The following is a 20,104-nucleotide window of genomic DNA, read 5'->3' as shown; positions in this document are numbered from 1 at the left end:
TGAGATTGACAGATGAATATATTACCCCGTTTTCAGATGAATAAATTGAAGCTCAGAAATAGAAAATAACTTGGCAAAGGTCACATCAGGGGCAAGATTTTCTCCAAGGTCTGAATGACCCTTGAACCTGAGTTCCCAACCCTCATGCTATGCAGTTGGAGAAGGGATATTAACAATATCTGATGACATGAGCATCCTCTGTGGCTTTAATGTATTCCACTTTCTGATTTGAAAGGCACTGAGAAGTTTATATAAGACAATAGAGGTGAGAATAATCTAAAAGGTACAAAACAACTTTTGTACATTCTATCATCTAAAAGGTACAAAACAATTTTTTTCTATGGAAGTAGAAAATATTATGAATCAATAATGTTGTACTCCTATTTTCTTATGCTAACAAGGGAAACAATAACAACAGAGCATACATGATCAGAGTCATTAGGCTAAGAACTTTGTTTAGTAATATTTTCTATTTCCATAGGAAAATTGTTTTGTGCTTTGTAGATTATTTTCACCTCTATTGGCTTAAACTTCCCAATGCCTTTCAAAAAAATTAGGGTAAGCATTTTTTTTTTTTAATTCAGGAAATAAGACACAGAAAAGATATATATCTTGCCAGAGGTCTGAAGTTCATTACAGAGCTGGAACCAGAATAGATATTTATGTCCAGGGCAATTTTTTTGGCTGCACCATGAATATTGCATTGACAAATAGGATATGCCCCCAACTCCCGGCTTGTTCTGGTTGGTGTAAACTGGGGAACCAAAGAACTGGGAGGGAAGGGAGACTGCGTTAATCTGGATAGTTGATAGTGGAGAGTCCATTGGTGTTAATACTGTTTTCAGGATTTTTCAGAGGCAAGGTCTAGTGCTTCTCTTAGCATTTATATCATGTTTTACATATTTTCAGGTAGGAAAGGAAAATCTAAAGATTCAGTTTTCTTAGGACAAAACTGAACTACTATCATAGTCCATTGCTTCTTTACACCGTGGAAAACCCTGCCAGTGCTCATTTTGATATGCACTTATCCCCAGGCTGTTTAGGAAGCTCTGGTTCATGGCCCAACAGTGATGGGAGGGGCTCTGTGGAACCACTCAGGGATTCCTCAGTGGAGGTATCCATGATATAGCTGGGAAGAGGACCAAATGGTGAGGTGGAAGAGTGGTTATTTACCATCTATCTCACGTTCCTTGTCAAGGTCAATGTCTTATTTTCTAGATGACATGTTTGGTATATTATTCCCTGAGTCAAAAAATGCAAAAATTAAAATGTAGATGCAATTATTTTTAAAGATATTATGGGAAGAAGGATAGTTGTGTAATAACTACAGAGAATTAAGCACAAGCATTATTAGCAAGGCAAACTAAACACCTCTGATTAACTGGGCATTTATTCTGGCTGAGACAAACTTGCATGGAGATAGGGAACATTTGGATGTATAGCTGCAAATAATGAGTGTTATCACTTCATTAAAGTAGGTCAAGGTAAGTAAATGTGATAGGTTTTTTCCACATGCTATAATTACCAAAGGCAATTCAGTAATAGGTTTTAGACCTGGACCATAAAATTATATAATAAGCAGTCATTCATTGTAGATAATTAAAAATAAATGTCTCCAGACAGATTAAAAGAGGAGAGACACAGAGTAAAGCACCATGATCCCACTGTTTATTATATCTTCTCTCATAATTAAGGGAGGTAAAAATTTAAAATGTATTATTAAATATGTGGAGGCACCATGATATATCAAAAAGAGAGCTGGTCCTGGAATCAGACCACTGGGGTTAAGGAATCACTTTTTATACCTTTGACAACATGGCCTCAGGAAACCAATTTGATCTCTTTGAGCCTTGGTTTGCTTATTTGAAAACGGAAATTAACAATAAATTCTTAAAATATTTTCTGGTGGTCAAATAATAGATGAATCTGCAAAGTTCTAGGCAAATGACTATTAATAATATGGTTAAAAAATATGAGCAATAAAGTCAGAGCAGAAAGGCAGCACCAAATGACAACAGAGCCTCTGCAGGAGTGGACATATCTAGGTGTGCAAGCACAAGACCTGCTCTCCTGAAACAGTCTTACTGATGAGAAGAAGGTCAGCCGGTCCTAGAGCAGTGAGCCAGGGCAAAACACAAGAGTCAATCATAACCTAAGTATCAACCTAAGAGATGTACTAATATTGGCTTTGGAATCCATGACTCTAGGAAGAAGGAAAGGTGAATTTTTTTTTCTTCATCTGGCCACCTGATTCCTTGTTCCAAGTATGCATATTGGTAGGCAGTGGTCATTGTGATATAAGAGTTATTTTTTTTTTTCTCGGTGGTTTAATTAGGTTGAGATAATCCAGAGTGAAAAATGCTCATTCTGTGCTCCCAGGGAACTCCTGCTAACACCAAAATTTGAAATCAGTTAATGTCCAAAGCACTCATGTGCCACAGGAAGGTCAGTCAGCCTATCCATGCTTCATTCCTGGAGGTGTTGAGACTCAAAGAGCCCGCTGCCATCCAAAGACATCCCAGGTAGCACAAAAAGTAAGTAATAGAGCTGCAGTAGACTTCATGGTTCAGGGCTTTTCCACCTGCTTTATCTACTGGAGGTTAATTGGATGTTTTGCAAAATATCCCAAGCCTGGTTGTTACTCCTCACAGATAATATTATTAAGGAAAAAGGAGGCTTTAGAGTATAGCACAGGTAGGAAGAAGTGTCTGAAATTTGCTTATTTGAGGGTAACTCTCCAAGGGATTTGTGGGGATCTGGTAAAAGTCAGTAATTACTTGCTCAATAGGAAGGTATGGTATATATTATTTCCAAAGTGAAAAAGATGCCTGACTGCAAGTCTCAGGGCCACATGAAGTTAGCAGTGAAAGAATGCAGCATGTAATTTGTTGGAGAGGTGGAGAGGATAAATCAGTGAAAGATGAGTTAAGTTAGGGTGGAAAGGAAGGGGTGGGAATTCTTTCTGGCTTTAGAATAGGCTCTGGCAGTTCTGTTGTCAGTAACTGTCACCATACTATTCAGGGAAAATTTGACAATCTCCGTTGCTAAATCCCCAAAAGTAACAGCTTCAGTTATTTTTCAGAGCAAGCCTCATATAGATTGCAAATATTTTGAGTGGCAAGTTGATTTATTGGTGGGAAAATGTTCCCCACATAATTAAGTTTGCCTCTTATGTTATAATGTAAAAATGAGAGAAAATGTAGACATAGTTTAGTTCACCCTAAAGAGACTAGAGGTACTACAAAAATACTAAGAAGACTTCTAAAAGTTCTTATTTGATTTTTGCAAATTAAAATAGTGATACAATCTCATGGAAACAATTAGAACAATATTGCACAAAGACGTACAAAGGCAAACATAATCTATAACTTTCCCTCCAATATAATATTAGTGTTCGCAGCATGACATGAGCCTTTCCACATAACTCCTTATTCACACATATGAAAAAAAATGCTTAAAACAAAACCAAAGAATCTCAAAGTGCTTGAGATTTTTCAGCAGAATCAGAGAAAACCGTAACTATTCTCTTTGGCTTCAATCTTAATACAGAAAAATCTAGGCTAAAGCATTGGGGCTAGAGTGATGTGGAGGTCAAAAAAGAGCACCAAGAGAAGTATACCTAGAAGCATTTATTTCTAGAAAATTAGTTCTCTGAAGAATACTAAATGCTAGGCCATGGGACTTCTCTCAACCTTCCTCCTTCATTTTGCTTATAGAGAGAGGTACATGGTGACATGTCAACAGCGACTTATGTATCCTTAGGGAAGCTGTAATCATCAAGGTATATTCAATATACATCTTGGTGAGCATGTGGTTGTATGGTGCAAAGGTTAGGAAATCAAACTAAAGAGATACGGCCCTAACTTCCAGGGCATAGAAAGAGAAAATCAAGGACCCAGAGGCAGATGAACAAGCAAAATAAGTAGCAGAATGAACCAGGGATTTAATATATTTAAATATATTTGCAATGTGTCTGGTTTGTATTCTGTGGAATGATGACGAAGGAACCTCTGGAACAGGTACACGTTTGGACAAGATGAGCCTAGGCAGGAATAGCTGTCTCACTTCCAGACATGCTGCTACCTCTGTCTAGTGAATATAACACAGGGAAGGGCTGAAATGAAAGATAATTTTCACATGCAGAGATGAAACTGCAGTCTAAATCCACCGGGATATAATCCCACTATGCCAAGGGTTACTTATTCAAAAAATATTTTGGGGGGTTTTGACAGGTAGTATGCTATCCAAATTATAAAATAACAAACACCATTATAGCTACATTGTATATTTGACCACTCCATGGAAGAATTTGGGTCAAAAATCTTTTCTCATTCTCCTTCCTTCCTTCCTTCCTTCCTTCCTTCCTTCCTTCCTTCCTTCCTTCCCTCCCTCTCACTCTCTCCTCTTTCTTTCTTTCTTTCTTTCTTTCTTTCTTTCTTTCTTTCTTTCTTTCTTTCTTTCTTTCTTTCTTTCTTTCTTTCTTTCTTCCTTCCTTCCTTCCTTCCTTCCTTCCTTCTTTCTTTCTCTTTCTTTCTCCTTCCTTCCTTCCTTCTTTCTCTTTCTTTTTTCTTCGTTCATTCATTTATATAACATATATATGTATGTATGTATATCTTTACGTACACATGTGTATGCATAGATACAAGACCAAACAAATTTGAAACACATGTGGTGAGTTGTTGCATTATTTTTGGAGTTCTCTCAAATGGGAAAATTAGGTATTTCTTTCTCTTGTGATAATCAGTTTTATTTACAGAAAGGTCAGAAGTAAACTGCTTTTATCATTTCCTAGTAGGGTATGTTACAGTGAGCAATTCTCATTACAAGTTCAACAGGGTTTGGATACTACTTCTGGAACTCTTTCCTTCCCATTGGGCTTCCATCTCTAAGATCCAACTGAAGTTCCCTAAAGCAAGCATTCAACTTGCTGCTTGGTAAAACATAGAACAACCCCCCATCCCCACCCCAGTATTGGTAAATAAATAGACAGATGAATCTGGCCTCAGAGAGTATGGTTCAGAGTTTATAGAGTATATAGAGTATCTACATTGTTCTGCTCTCTATGAATGGGTATAAAAACCTGTTGAATAGATGCTAAAAATCAGTGGATATGTTGCACCTCAAAAATGTTGTTCTTTTAAAGAGGGCAGGAACAGATCTGCTTGTCCCAATAATCTGTATGCAGACAGTCATAGTAATGATGGTGACTGTGGCAAGAAATATGAACCTATATTCTGAGGCCAAGAAACCTCTTACCTGTTCATCAGGGCTTCAGAAATGAATGGCAAACTCCAATATCTTTTTTGAAATGCAGAAAAGAATTTAGTGTATTATTTGTATTTGTCTTTTAAACTTGAGAAAATACATAGCCAATGCCAACTGAAGTGTTGTCGAAGTTTAATCATGAGTATGTAATGTACATCAGCTACTCCCTCTTCAGTCTTCATAGATTTGTGTAAAATAGTGACCCAAGATGGAAAGGACATTCTAAGCAATGGGAAGGCAAAGAATCGCTTAAGCTTTTCATTCATTGTGATAGCAACTGAACTTCTTGATGTATTTATTGTTGTAAAAATGTCCTTGAAACCACCAATTATTTCTTCCTGTAGATGGTTAGAACTTTTAATATTGTCTGGGAAACTTCTAGAAGCATAAACTGTCAAGTCAACCTGTACACAGCATTTGTAAGTACTCTCTATGAGAACACTCAGAAAATGTTACAGTTTCTGACTCATTCTCTCTAGCCCAGTTGTGTGTTAAACTGAAGGACACATTTGACTACTGCACTAGGAAAAAATGGGTTAGGTTCTTTTTATCTCTGTCAGTTTCTCTTTATCCACACATTTAAAATAATTTCTCTCTTTTCTTTTTAAGTCACAGCTGTGTTATTCAAGTGCACTTTTTTTTTTCAATAAAGAAAATATACTGCATTGACATTCTGAGTCATTCTGGTTTTGTTGGCATTGTTTATTTTAAAGATTCAGCAACACAGTGGGTAATAAATGAGAGGCTTTGACAGAACTAAAATAAGGGTACCTTACGTTAAAGGGATCAGCCAAATTACACAATTCAGTAATTCTCCATTTGCCCATAACTGTGATTTGTGTGGACTTTTCTAAAACCACAAGGTTTAGGTAAAAATGCTCAGTGGTTGGGAATATTTCTAAACATTTGGCAGCACTGGGAGCTATCCAAGAAACTCAGGATATCTCTATGAAGCATGTTACTTATTTACTTGTCTAAGCAAAAGGAAATATCTGAATTTCACTCTCTAAAAAGTGGAATAACGAATAAATATTCTATTGTTATTTTTATGCCTTCATCTTAGGAGGTAACATTTTCTAGTTAGAAGAGCTAGTTTTCCCCACTGGCTCTAAGTATTTAAGGCAATCTGTGCATGTTGCAACAAAGGCCTCAGAAATTTAGAGGGACACACTGTCCTATAAATCCAGCACCATAGCAAACATCTCAATCCCATATTATGGCCATTTGAGAAAGAAACAATACAAAACAGAAAACATGGAAGAGAGTTACTCATGAGAGTATGAGTGTCTCTTCACTCTCATGAGGTGAAAACATTTGAAACCTTTTAACATTTTGTTACTGACAAGTAGCGCTATTTCACAAAGGTATGTAAAACAAAGGGTCTGCTCTGCTCTACCAATACCATCAATCAATCAAATGAAAAACTCCAAGTCAACCCCTAATCTGTGTTGCTTCAAGATTTATTACTAGAGGTGCTTCCCAGCACTTTGGAGGGCCAAGGCCAGAGGATCATTTGAACCTGGGAATTCAAGACAAGCCTGGGTAACATAGCAAGACCTCATCTCTACCGGCAAAAAAAAAAAAAAAAAAAAAAAAAGAAGTTTATTGCTTGCTTGCATCGCAATCCAATGCCAGTGGGCAGAGGGACTCTGTGCACGCAATCCTACAGGGTCGGGCTCCTTCCATTTTGTGACATCTTCATCTTCTGCATGCAATCTTCATAGATTGCTATGAAGGGGAAGTGACAATGGAGACTCAAGCAGTGAGATTTTGTAAGTCATACCGGAATGTTTTATCTGTCACTTCCACCCATTCTCCATTGGACAGAACTGCCATGTATCCCAGCCCAACCATACCAAGGTATGGAAAAATGAGTCTTCCTGTGTGGCCAAGTGGAAAATGAGATGGTTTTGTTGAACACATGACACAGTGATTGTTCTTTTGTTTATTTTATTTGTTGGCACCCGTGAGAATATTAACTCTTAATACTAGTGCAAGACTTAAGTCGTTGTTAAAATATAATGAGGGGGATAAATAATATCTGTTATTTATTAAGTTCTTAGTACATGCTAGAAGTGCGACAATACTTATTTAATCCAATCTTTACAGACCCTATGTGTATGAAGTAGATACTATTGTTATCACTCATTTTATAGATGAAAAAAATGAGATTTAATTAAGAACTTGTTTTGTAATTGACAGAGCTGGGTTTCCATCCAGCCATTTGCTGTCAGAGCCTGGATTTTACTCACTGAGTCATATTGTTTCACCAAACACTGAGTCCCATATGTGTTTGTTTGGGTTCACTCTTGGTCTTGATTCAGAACTAAGTGCTCCACCCTTCCATGCCTGATCTTCATAATCTACAAAGGAAGGACAAAAATACCTCCTACTCCCTTGGTATTTCAAACCAAATGGGGTAATCACTGTGAAGTACATTAAATTCCATCCAATACAGGCTGCACAATATCCTTATGATTTAAATGTGATTTACTTTTTGAATAGGTAATATATTCACATGGTTGAGATTTCCCAAAGCTACCTCAGGATCTAGAGTGAAAACTCTCCCAGCCACTTCTGTCCCTTCTCCACTCATTTTCCCAGCACAAAGGCAATCCATATTACTAGACTGATAGGTATAATTCATTTATATAATTTGTTTACCCTTTGGTAAATAGATTAAATTTCTAAAACAACTCTCGCTTTTTTTTTTTTTTTGCAATTAACATTTTAGCCTGGTAATTATATTCATACATACAATATCTTCATTCTTTCTATCCATTGTATAGTTGTTAATTATAAGAATATATTATAATTTGTTCAACCAGTGTATTAGTCCATTTTCACACTGCTATAAAGAAATTTCTCGAAATTGGCTATTTCTTTGTAAAGAACTCAGAGCTTTAATTGACTCACAGTTCTGCCTGGCTGGTAGAGGGGGTCTCAGGAAACTTACAGTCATGGCAGAAGGGGAAGCAAATACATCCTTCTTCACAAACAGGCAGGAGAGAGAAGTACAGAGTGAAGGGAGAAGAGCCCCTTATAAAACCATCAGATCTTGTGAGAACTCACTGACTATCACGAGAACAATGGCATGGAGGTAACTGCCTCTATGACTCAATTATCTCCACCTGGTCCCACCCATCACACATGGGGATTACAATTCAGATAATCATTCAAGGTCAATTCAAGGTGAGATTTGGGTGGGGACACAGAGCCAGACTATATAAACTAGTTTACTATTGATGGACATTTAAGTTGTTTATAATGTTTTTGCAGTTTTTCATATGTGACTATTTGTATGACAAATTTTTAGAAGTGATGCCATAAGAAGTTAAAGCTAACATTTAAATTAATATCATTGCATTTAATGATTGAATTTGGTATTAGTCATTGTAGTGTACAACTGCAAATATCACAGTAAAGGTAAAAAGTATCTAATGTCTTCTTGACCATCTCAGGATGAAGCTGCCATTAGAAGAAATGAGGTTGTGATCAGTAGCACTAAATTCTAAAAATTCTGATTGTAGGTCCATCATTATTTAGTGTTTGGCTTGTTCTTTTTCCACTTTCTTGATCTACATATCTAAATAATGACTGTATTTCTACTTGTTTTAACACTGTTAGAAGGGGCCATGACTCTAAATAAAAAGTTTATGGATCCAGTTTACATGATATTTTGGAACTCAATCATATTATAGTTTTTGCTATTTTGCTTAACTCTTAATTATAAACCAACATCACAGGCCTGCAGGTATAGTCATCAACTCATTTCACAATCCCCTCACAATATATAAAATAGAAACTGCAAATAATAGTGGTTGAAATAAGTCAGAAGTTTATTTCCCTGGTAAGTGGTCTAGTGCTATCATGATGAATGTATTCACTCATCAGGGATCCAGGCTCTTTCCACCTGTTGCTCTGCCATTGTCAATGTGTAGCATCCATCTCAATGATCAAGGTGGTTTTCTCCAGCTCCTCCCATTATTTCCACAATCCAGAGAGCAGGAGGGTGGAAAGGAGAAAAAGCATATCCGTTCCAAGGACACAACTTGGAGGTCTCATTGTCTCATGTATCATTTTATTTCACAGTTCTATAGCTAGAACTTAGTCACATGGCCACATCTAATTATGACAAAGATTAAGAAAAGTTGTCTTTATTCTATTGAGGGGCATGTTACCCCATGGTGAAAACATGAAATTTAATTATTATGAGAGAGAAGGAGAGAACGAGAGACATATAGCGGCCTCTGCCATGGCTTATCTCTCTTCCTGCCAAATACCTACGTGCACCTTTCTTCTCACTGATAGAACATACTTCGTCACCTGCTCCATTCCCATCAAGAAAGACAACTACAAAGTCCCATCAGGTAAATTGCATTGGGAGGGCCCAGAAGTTCAGGGTGATGTGAGTCATTTCTATCAGATTTGGGTGAGTCATCCTATGGTCTGTTACCCCTCATCCCCAACTCCACACAATAGACAATGGTGAGGGTAGGAACTGGGTAATTACTATAAAGATTTTCCCTCAGAAAAGTGCAGAAAGGGACGTACTGAATCACAGAGAGCTATGGCATCTAGCAAATCCAGCTCAGCAGGTGTTTTGGTACTTCCCAACTCAAGCAGTGAAGTAAATTCCTTAATCAGCTCCATCTGGTAGTGCTGGTTCTTCCAAATGGAAGGAATCCCTTATCATTTAGCTTCTTTGGCCTCCAGTGGTGTCTTTTAAGAAATCCTTTTTGGCTCTTTATTGTCTACTACTAAATCTGAAGTAGTCACTGGAGAGAGTGCACTTCCTGAAAGCTGCAGAGGGTCCTCAGTTGGCTTGCTGATGGTGCAGGTTTGGAAGTTCAGGGTTTATTTTAGGGATCGAAATCACATCATTTGAAGATGGGACTTGCATGTGTTGCCCCACACCTGTGATTCGAGAGAAAGTGGGGGTAGAGACAGAAGGCACTGAAACTGGAGTTAAAATTGTCATTGCCACAAACGTGTGACTAGGACAAGTCCCCCTCTCAATGTTGATTTCCTCATCTACAAAATGAGTGCTTTGAACTCTGGTCTCTGAGGGCCCCGACCAGTTCAGTCCTGACAGCCGGCTTTTGAGGTGAGTAAGCAGTTGCCATTTCTAGGAATGTTTGAATTTCCATCAGCCTTGAAGTCTTTTTTAAATCTCTTGTTGGTGAAATGTAGTTTATTAAAATAGAAAGAGCATATAATCGCTTGCATTCTTACTATTTTCCAAAGTAATTTGTGCCATTTTAGTTCACTGTGCTCTTTACCCCCACCCCCAAACCTGGAAATAGGACTCCTTTCTTTCCCATCCTGGCTTTGGGCTTCATTCCTGAGTATCCTTGTGAGAACTGTAAGATATTTTTTCTCTGAATAGAGGAAACTGTAGCAGTTCAAGGACTACAAGGTCAACAGTCACAGATTCTAGAGCAGTGGACCCCTTTGTGTACGTTTGTGTGTAGAGGGAGACTTGAGTATTTTGAAAAATATCCTCCAAATCTTTTCTGATACACTGTTCTATCACTGCTTTATTTAAAATGATAGATTTTGGAAGAACTTTTGGGGTGCAACTGATGTCTATTCACCTCCTATGCCCCACTCCTACACACACACACACACACACACACACACGCGCACACACACCCATTAAGAAGCATTACCCCGGATTGGGGAAGTTGCTAAACATTTCTACATAAAAATAACTTAAGCCAAGGTGAAAATTTGATGGAAGACTGTGTTAGGTTCTCATTGGTGCTGTAGCAAATCACCACAAACTTAGTGTCAACCTAAATAACAGAGAGAGAATCTCTAAAATAAAATATATTTGTTTGGGAATACAGCATTGCAATGAGAATACACATGTCATAGTAAACTGTGAGCACATTCAGGGAGGTAAAGGAAGATGAAAGTTTTTACTTTATCTATTTTCTTTCTTTCTTTGTTTATTTATTTATTGAGACGAAGTCTCACTCTGTCTCCCAAGCTGGAGTGCAGTGGCGTGATCCCCTCTCACTGCAACCTCTGCCTCTTAGACTCAAGCTATTCTCCTGCCTCAGCCTCCCTAGTAGCTGGGATTACAGGCATGTGCCACCATGCCTGGCTAATTTTTCTATTTTTTGGTAAAAATGGGGTTTCACCATGTTGGCCAGGCTGGTATTGAACTCCTCACCTCAAGTGATCTGTTCATCTTGGCCTCTCAAAGTGCTGGGATTACAGGTGTGAGCCAATGCACCTGCCTGATAGCTTTTAAAATTAAAAATGAGAAAACTTACATAATTGTTTTGAAGCAATTATCTTTGCCTACAAAAATCAATAACAAAGGTGATGCCAGTCCAAGGCTGGACAGGGAGTTACTGGGCAGATAATTTTGCAGAAGTATTTTTTTGTGGAAGGCCTTTATGCAAGGTCGTTAGTTTTGGTAGTGCTTGATTTTTTTTTTTTTTTAAATCAGATATACAGGCATAAGAAGCCTCTCTTCATGGCCTTCCTCAGCTCTATTTGTCACCATTTTCTTTTTTGTTTGTTTGTTTGAGACAGAATCTCACTCTGCTACCCAGGCTGGAGTGCAGCGTCATGATCCCGGCTCACTGCAACCTCTGCCTCCGGGGCTCAAGTGATTCTCCCACCCCAGCCTCCTGAGTAGCTGGGACTACATGCGTGTGCCACAGCTATTTTTTTTTTTTTTTTTTTTGTATTTTTAGTAGAGAGGGGGTTTTGCCATGTTGCCCAGACTGGTCTTGAACTCCTGAGCTCAGACAATCTGCCTGTTTCGGCATCCCAAAGTGCTAGGATTATAGGCATGAGCCACCACGCCCAGCCTGTCACCATTTTCTTAATATTAGTGACTCCGTTTTAATGCTGACAACTTTCATAGTAGCTTAAAACAATACTTTTTTTTTTTTTTTAACCTACAGTTCTGGAGGTCAATAGTCTGAAATGATCAATAGTCACTTGGCTAAAATCAAGGTGCCAGCAGGGATGCATTCCTTTTTAGAGGCTCTAGGGGAAAATTCATTTTCTTGACTTTCTAGCTTTAGAGGCTGATCACAGTTCTTGACTCATCGTTCCTTTCCTCCATTTTCAAAGCCAGCAATGGCTGGTGGAGTCTTTTTTGTGATGTCACATCTCTCATTCTGATCCTCTTGTCTCCCTCTTTCCCATTCAATTCCCTTGTGATTACATTGGGCCCACCTGGATAATCCAGAATAGTCTTATTTTAAGGTCAGCTGATTATCAACCTTAATTCCATCTGCAATGTGAGTTATTCATAGGTTCTGGAGGTTAAGACATGGAGATATTTGAGACCATTATTTTGTCTAAAACAAACACCAAGCAATGTGGAGAGAAAACTAGCAAATAATACCATTTTAGGTAAACGTTAGATAACGAATTTTAATCTAATTATTTATTTGACATATTGTGTGCTTGCTATTAATCTGGCACTAAGCCAGGCTTTAGGAATAAATGTAATGAAAAGACAAACAAACGTCACAAAAATTCATTTCTTTTCCTCTGTGTGGAGAAATAAGCAAGTCTGCAATAGGATAACATGGAAACGTCCTATAATGGGGGAGTACAGAGGCTACAGGAGCAGCTTTGAACCAGACCTATGGGGTGACAGCAACTGGGGAAACTAGGCAAGGGATGGAGGAGTGGGGTGAAGGGGGGGGATGCAGCAGTGAGAGAGAACATAGTGATTGGCCACTCGGCAAGGAAGAATAACTAAAAGCAGTTCATAACTATTGAAGATGGGGACAGAATTTGGGAGAAGTGGAATTTAGGAGATCAAGCTGAGGATGGAACTTTTGGACAGACCATGGGCTTTATAAGGGATTTTGAGGCATTGACACTTAATTCTGGTGGTAACGGGAACCCACTGCAGACTGGAAGAGCCAGATTTCCCTCATATAAAGATCATTGCAAAGACCAGTTCCAGAAGGGTGGTAGTACTGGAAATGGGAGTGAAAGGGGAGGCGTGTACTATGATTTGACTGTCCCTTCCAAAATTCAGGTGTTGAAACTTACTGGCCAATGTGATGAGACTGAGGCCTTTAAGATATGATTAGACCATGAGAGCTCCTTCCTCATAAATGGGATTAAGGCTCTTATGAAAGAGGCTTCTCACAGCATTTGGCTAGCTTACCCTCTGCCTTCCCCTGTGTGAGGACACTGTTCCTCCCCTCTTGAGGAAGCAACAATGAGGTGCCATCTTGAAAGCAGAGCCCTCACCAGACAACTGAACCTGCTGGTGCCTTGATCTTGGACTTCCCAACTTCTAGAACAGTGGAAAAATAAATCTCCGTTCTTTATAAATTACCCGGTCTATAGCATTCTGTTATAGCAGCACAAATGGACTAAGACTGAATGAGACATCTTTAAAATAATTGAGGGGAGCAGAGGACTGACTAGATGTGCTAAATAAAGAAGAAAATAGAGTCTGTGACTATGAGACATTGCCCTTGGTGACAAAGCAAAAGAAAATGAGTTTGAATTGAGGCTGATACATGTAAAATGTGGAGGATCCCAATAGATAAACAGAAACATCCAGCTCTCCCCAGAGGGAACCTGAACACACTTTGAAGAATCCCAAATACAAAATATTAGTTCTTGTTAAATTTAAAATGATATCTGGTTAGTAAAATTGATACCTTCTTGTTCTTTTATTGTAAAATATAAGTAATATCATTTATAAAATTTGAAGATCAAATTGAAGGTGAACTATAATAACAAATTTTTCTTAAAAATAGAACCAAACATTTTCTTGCTTTCCTCCTAAGTCCAAATCTGAAGATTCAGTGATGGGGAAATTACTTCATCTCATTTGGCTAAATGACAGGGGATGTCTTATAAAAATCTATTTACAGTAGTACATTTTCAGCCCCATCATGGTGGAGCAGCAGCACACCTCCTCTGGTAGATTTCACACTTTAGTAATTCATTATGTTACAGGTTCCTCTGGGTGTGAAATTCCTCTGATTAGGAAGAGCTGACAGAGACAGGAGAATGAAGTAATTCTCTTCTTCTCTTTTCTAAACAAGTCATTTTAAATATTTCTCCAAGGTCAAGTTCAATTGAAAATAGGACAGGGTGATAGCTCCTTAGATTTGTACTAATAACGGGGTGTTCTCAGCAGAGGCTTTTTGGCAGGAGAGCAAAGTTGACCTATCAGAATGCTTAAGAAAGCAAAATTGCCTGCCAGACAGGAGATCCAAAAGTTTTGGGGCCTGTTACAGCTAGATTTTTAAAAAAATTCTGCTCATAAGAATGAGCCTAATGCTATAACAGCAATGCCTTTGAAAGCATGAGTTCAGATGCCGAGCCCAAATGTTCCTCCTAAAATTTTGTTGGTAATTTTAATTTTAGGTGTTTCCTTCCAACTAGCTTCAGAGTTAGAAAAATTATGAGAGAGGCCAGTGCTTTTTATCTTCATGGCAATTGTTCGAGTGACATATTGCCCCTTGTATTCAGAAGACTAGTGGCTTCTCCATGAACTTTCCTCAATGAATCCTTCAATCATTCTAGTCATCTTTTGTGGCCTGCAGTACAGAGCCTTGAAGATCTGGAAAATTGATGTTGGTTGTCTATAGATTCAAGAGCCTGTGCCTAGATTCACTTAACTCATAGGTGTCAAAAAGGGGCTTATATTTCACAAAGGGTCGTGACACTAAATGGTCATGGTTAAGCTCTTGATTCAAGCCTCAGCTCCACCCTTTCCTAGGTTTGTGATCTTGGGCATGTTAGTTAACCTCTTTGAACCTAATCTCAATTTCTTAGCAGGGACATAGGGATACAGTTAATATTTGCCTCATTGGGGTTTATGAGCAGATTAAGTGAGATAAGATATAGAACGTATTTAGGTAAGTGGTTGGCACATAGTGAGCTCTAAACAGGAGGCAGTTATTTTTAATTATGTGCTATAAAAAGAGAAAAATGAAAAGACTCTCAAGTTCTGAAAAGAATATTCAAAGATTTTTATTTCTTCCTGTATAGCCCTTGTTGTTTTATAACTTGGTACCACCTGCCTTTTATAATAAATACAACATCAAACTCTATGAATGCATTAATAGAAAATGCTTATCTAAAGAGAAAAAATAAAAAATAAAATGAGGGGTATGTTGAAAAGATATGTGAAAGATAACTCTTCTTATAGATATTAGGATATTGAAAGATCATGGAGAGAAGCCTCTTTGGCTTTGAAGTGTTGAACTAAGTAGATATGGAGAGTAGATCTTGAGAAAATGTGGGGATGATAAAAGGGAGCATCATTCCAAGATACTCAGGGGAAAGAATCACATGTAAGACAACCTGAAGGCTTAGCATTATTCCTCAAAAGGGAGCGACAAGGGAATTAAAAAAAAATTAAACATTGGTGTACCTGGAATATACTCTCTTCTGTCTGTATTAATTCTACCTAGGCTTCTAGACACAGGTAAGTTTCCACCTTTCAGGAGCCTTCAGGCAGTATACATCAAAGCTCTTCCTGTCTACTCTTCCCACTGAAAGTCCACACCCTTGGACATCTGAGATTTAACATTTATTCTATCTTAACATTTTTCTTAGATTGTTCTGGTTTTGTCGATTGGGGTGTCCATATTTGATTCTATGCCCCTCTTTACAGGCTTGAGCATATAAATATTCCCCAGTACTTTAATTTTTACATCTACTCTACGTACATATACATTTTATTACTCTATGTGTAATGAAAAGTATATGTACAGAAGTAATTTCCATAGTAGAGTAATTTACACAGAAGTAATTCAGGATCAGGGAGTTGAAGAATTCTGGGATGGTCATACATCCATGCCTTTCCTGTCATCTTTTATCAACTGTGTCTTTGTCCATTTGGGCTACTGTCACAGAATATCTTAGACGTTGCAGCTTATAAGCAGCAGAAATTTATTGCTCACAGTTCTGGAGGCTGGGAAGTCCAAGATGAAGGCACTGGCAGATTCAGTGTGTGGTGAGGACCCTCTTCCTCATAGATGGCATCTTCTCACTGTGTCCTCACATGGTGCAAGGAAACAATAAGCTTCTTTTATAAAAGCACTAATCCCTTTTGAGTAGGAGCTCTCATGACCTAGTAACCTTTCAAAGGCCCCACCTCTTAATTCTACCACCTTGACGGCTAGGTTTCAACATATGCATTTTGGAGGGGCATGAATATTCAAACCATAGAACACTGGATGCTCATCTTCCCCTACTCTGTGCAACTTGTAGATTTATCCAACCTCTAGTCTCCTCTCTCCACTGCAATTTGCTTATTTCTCTGTATCTTCAAATGGCTCTCTGAATGCTCCCTCTACATCCTTGCCTTTTCTCTAACCTGGCTTTCCTTTGATGATGAGGCTTCTCTTACGACTCTCTCAAATAAAGTCCCTGTTTTTTTCTCACATCTCATAAACTTCAAGGCCAGAAAATGGTGTAGGCATATCCCTGGCTCTCAACTGTTGCTTCCAAACCATGTCTCTTCTTTCCTGTCTCAGAACAAATAAATAAATAAAAACAGCAAAAATGCAGTTCCTTTGAAACTTAGTGCTTTCAACTCTTTTATCGTTTTTTCTTAACCTTGCTGCTGACTACTGGCCTCCTGTCCTGCATTCTTTCCTTTAAGACTTTGACTCCTGACTTTTTATCTTCCTCTCTATCTCTAGTTCTGTCATCACTTATGATAACTGTAATATCCATATAAATGAGCCAGTTAACAGCCTGAACTATCAGTTCTTTAATATCCACACATCAAATGACCTTTTGTCTGTCCCTTTTCCCAATCCCTGACATTAATACTTCTAAAATCCTTACTTCTGGCAGTGGAATAATCTCATGTTTCATAGTGGAACAAAGTTAGTTAAGGGTAAACTGGCTTTGAAAGAGCTTTGTAACTGGAGACCAGGGACAACTTTAAGATGATCTCTGTGAGTTCAAGACTCAAGACAGAATAGGAACAAAGCCATCTTGGTGGATGCCAGAGTGGTTTTGATAACGACTACATCACAACCCTCATGCCCAGGCACTATTTAAGCCCCCAGCCAACACTAGAAATCAAATATAATCTTTAAGAGTAAGCTCCCAAATTGGCTAACATTAAGCTTCCATCACCTAGTGAAATGGAGTTTTGCAGATTATGCTCCATTATAAAAGATTATAGAAAGTTACATTTGCCGTACAATGATGTTGTGAGATAAGATTGGTACCTGCCTTATGCACTTTCCCACTTTTAAAAAAGTCTACTTAATAGTTTCTTCTCTCTCCTCAAACTTTCCCCTCTCCCATCTCCTTTTGTACATTCTTAATTGAGAAATGTAAAGGAATAGAGAAAAACTTCCTTATATTTTGAGCCAGATTCACACTTACATATTTATATATGCACATATACACATGTTCTCAGTCATTCCCCCCACCTTTACAATGTGTGAAATACCCCAAGTCCATTCTCTTCTCAACAATGTGCAACTGAAGTTGCACACCCTCTTCCATTCTTTTTCTTATTTTTTTATTGCATATTTTTAAGGTCTACATCTCTTCTTGAGCATCATCAGCCTCTTCCTCTCAACTGGAAGTTCCCACTAGCATACAACTTGACATTCTTTTTTCCTTCCTCCAGGATTCTACAGCGCCTTGAGCTACCACCTCATCTCTTGGCTCTTGGCCAAGGCAAAACATTTTGAAAGGGTTGTCTCCCCTCATTGTCTCCACTTCCTCATTTCCCAGTCATTCTTCAAGCGCACTTCAAGCCCCCGCAGTCTGGCTGCTTTCTCCCACTCCACTCAAGATGCTATTTTCGTATTTGCCAATGACTCCCATCTTTCAAAATTTAATGCATATGTTTCTTTTCTCATTCCATTCAAGATTTTAATTTGCATTATACCAAGAGAGTCATTTTTTTTTCCCCTTTTTTCTCTTGGCTTTGTCTTTTGACACTTGACTTTCCAAGTTTTCCATGCATCTCACTGTTCATTTCTTTTCATTTTCCTTTGCTGGCAACTCCTTCTTTATCCAATTGATATTTTAAAAAATCATTTGATTTTTTTTTAAAAGAGCATGTCAACCGTGAACATAAAACCCTTAACGGACTTTCACTGTATTTAGAACAATATTCAAGTTCTTCAGGTACCTTGTTCTCCAATATTTCTCATACCATTTTTCTTTTGCTCACTGGACTCTAGCAATGCTGGCCTTCCTCGTGATTTTCTTGCATCACAGCCTTTGCTCCTGCTATCGTCTCTTCCTGCCATTCTCTTCTCTTCATAGATATTTTGTGTGACTGGCTTCCTCACGGGTCAGGTCAATTATTATCTTCACAAAGAGAACTTTTCTGGCTTCTTTCTAAGTTTCTCTTTCACACTACTCTATTTCCATTCTAACGATAATTATGACTGTCTTTTTCTTCAAAATATATTTCCTCATTAATTGTCTCTCTTTGAATGTAAGCTTGATGAGAGCAGGAACCTTGTCTATCTTTTCACTGATGCATTCTGGTTGCCTAGAACAATGCTTGGCACATAGTAGATGCTCATTAAATATTTGCTGGGTAAATAAATGAATAACTAGGTAGTATCGGGGCAGGGATTAAAACCATGTTTAGGGATTCCAATCTCTGTGTTTGTATTTAACTACTCCACTATCATAACTTTAATAGTACAATTATTGGATCAGAGACTTTTCTCTCTGATCTGCAGGGGAAGATGTTAGCAACCTTCTGGGGATTTGTCAAAAGAACTGAACTCAAGGTTTTGAACTTGTAGTTGTTTGCTCTTTAGTCCTATTCCTTTTCTTCCACTTTGTAATGGGGTGGGCCAGGGTCAGTGTGGCAACTACAGAGTTTGGGGTTAGTGAGCTGCTTCCATCTACCAAAGACAGTTTATCTCTGGACCCAGTGGAGGTTTAATACATTATTTTACCATGTGGTTCAAGCTAATACAGGTTGCATATCCCTTATTCAAAATGCTTGGGAGAAGAAGTGTTTAAGATTTTGGATTTTTTCAAATTTTGGAATATTTGCATTATACTTACCAGTTGAGTATCCTAATTAGAAGATCTCAAATCCAAAATGTTCCAATGAGCGTTTCCTTTGAGCATCACATTGGTGTTCAAAAAGTCTAGGACTTTGAAGCATTTCAGATTTTGAATTTCTGGATTAAGGATGCTCAACCAGTGCTTTGAAACACTGCAAAATCAAAAGCCTGGCGATGGTGCCTGGTATAGCTATCTTATACCTTATTTTTCCCCCACACAAGTATACAGGACCTTGTCAAGTAGGTCCTTGGAGGGTGTCTTGCATGAATCTCCACACTCCTCTCTTCTGTGTTCCTTTCAGTCCTCATGACTTCCTCACAGTCCTCTCTTTTTCACCTTTTCATGTATTCCCACTCTTCTAGTTGTTCCCACCTCCAATGGCCTTCTTTCCCACAAGACAAAAAGCATGTAAACCCTATGTGGAGTCTTGTGAACTTAGGCCCCTCATCTGTTTCAGTTTCCACTGGCCCCATGCTGGTCTACTGGAGGATTCTTGGGTGTGGGTGAGTAATTTAACTCTTGCTTCTTGATCCACTCATACCACCAGCTTCTAGATAACCTGCTCATTCAATCTCTGAAACTTTCTGGTATTCTGTGATGAAAATTGGTGTGCTTCTCAGTAGTTGCTTCCTTGTAGTCTTAGTTTTCAGTCTTATTTAGTCTTCTAGACCAGTCACTAAATGTCCATCTGCTTTCAAGTTTCCAAAATTTTGTTGACATCTCTTATCTGCTGTTGCATGTCTGATCGTATTTGCTGTTGTGGGCATATGCCATCTGTATACCTTAAATGGCTTGTTTGTTTTTAGTTTTCATG

The sequence above is a fragment of the Macaca mulatta genome, chromosome 4 (genome assembly GCF_049350105.2).
Source record: "Macaca mulatta isolate MMU2019108-1 chromosome 4, T2T-MMU8v2.0, whole genome shotgun sequence".
NCBI lineage: Eukaryota > Metazoa > Chordata > Mammalia > Primates > Cercopithecidae > Macaca > Macaca mulatta.
Note: the sequence above shows the minus strand (reverse complement) of the source record.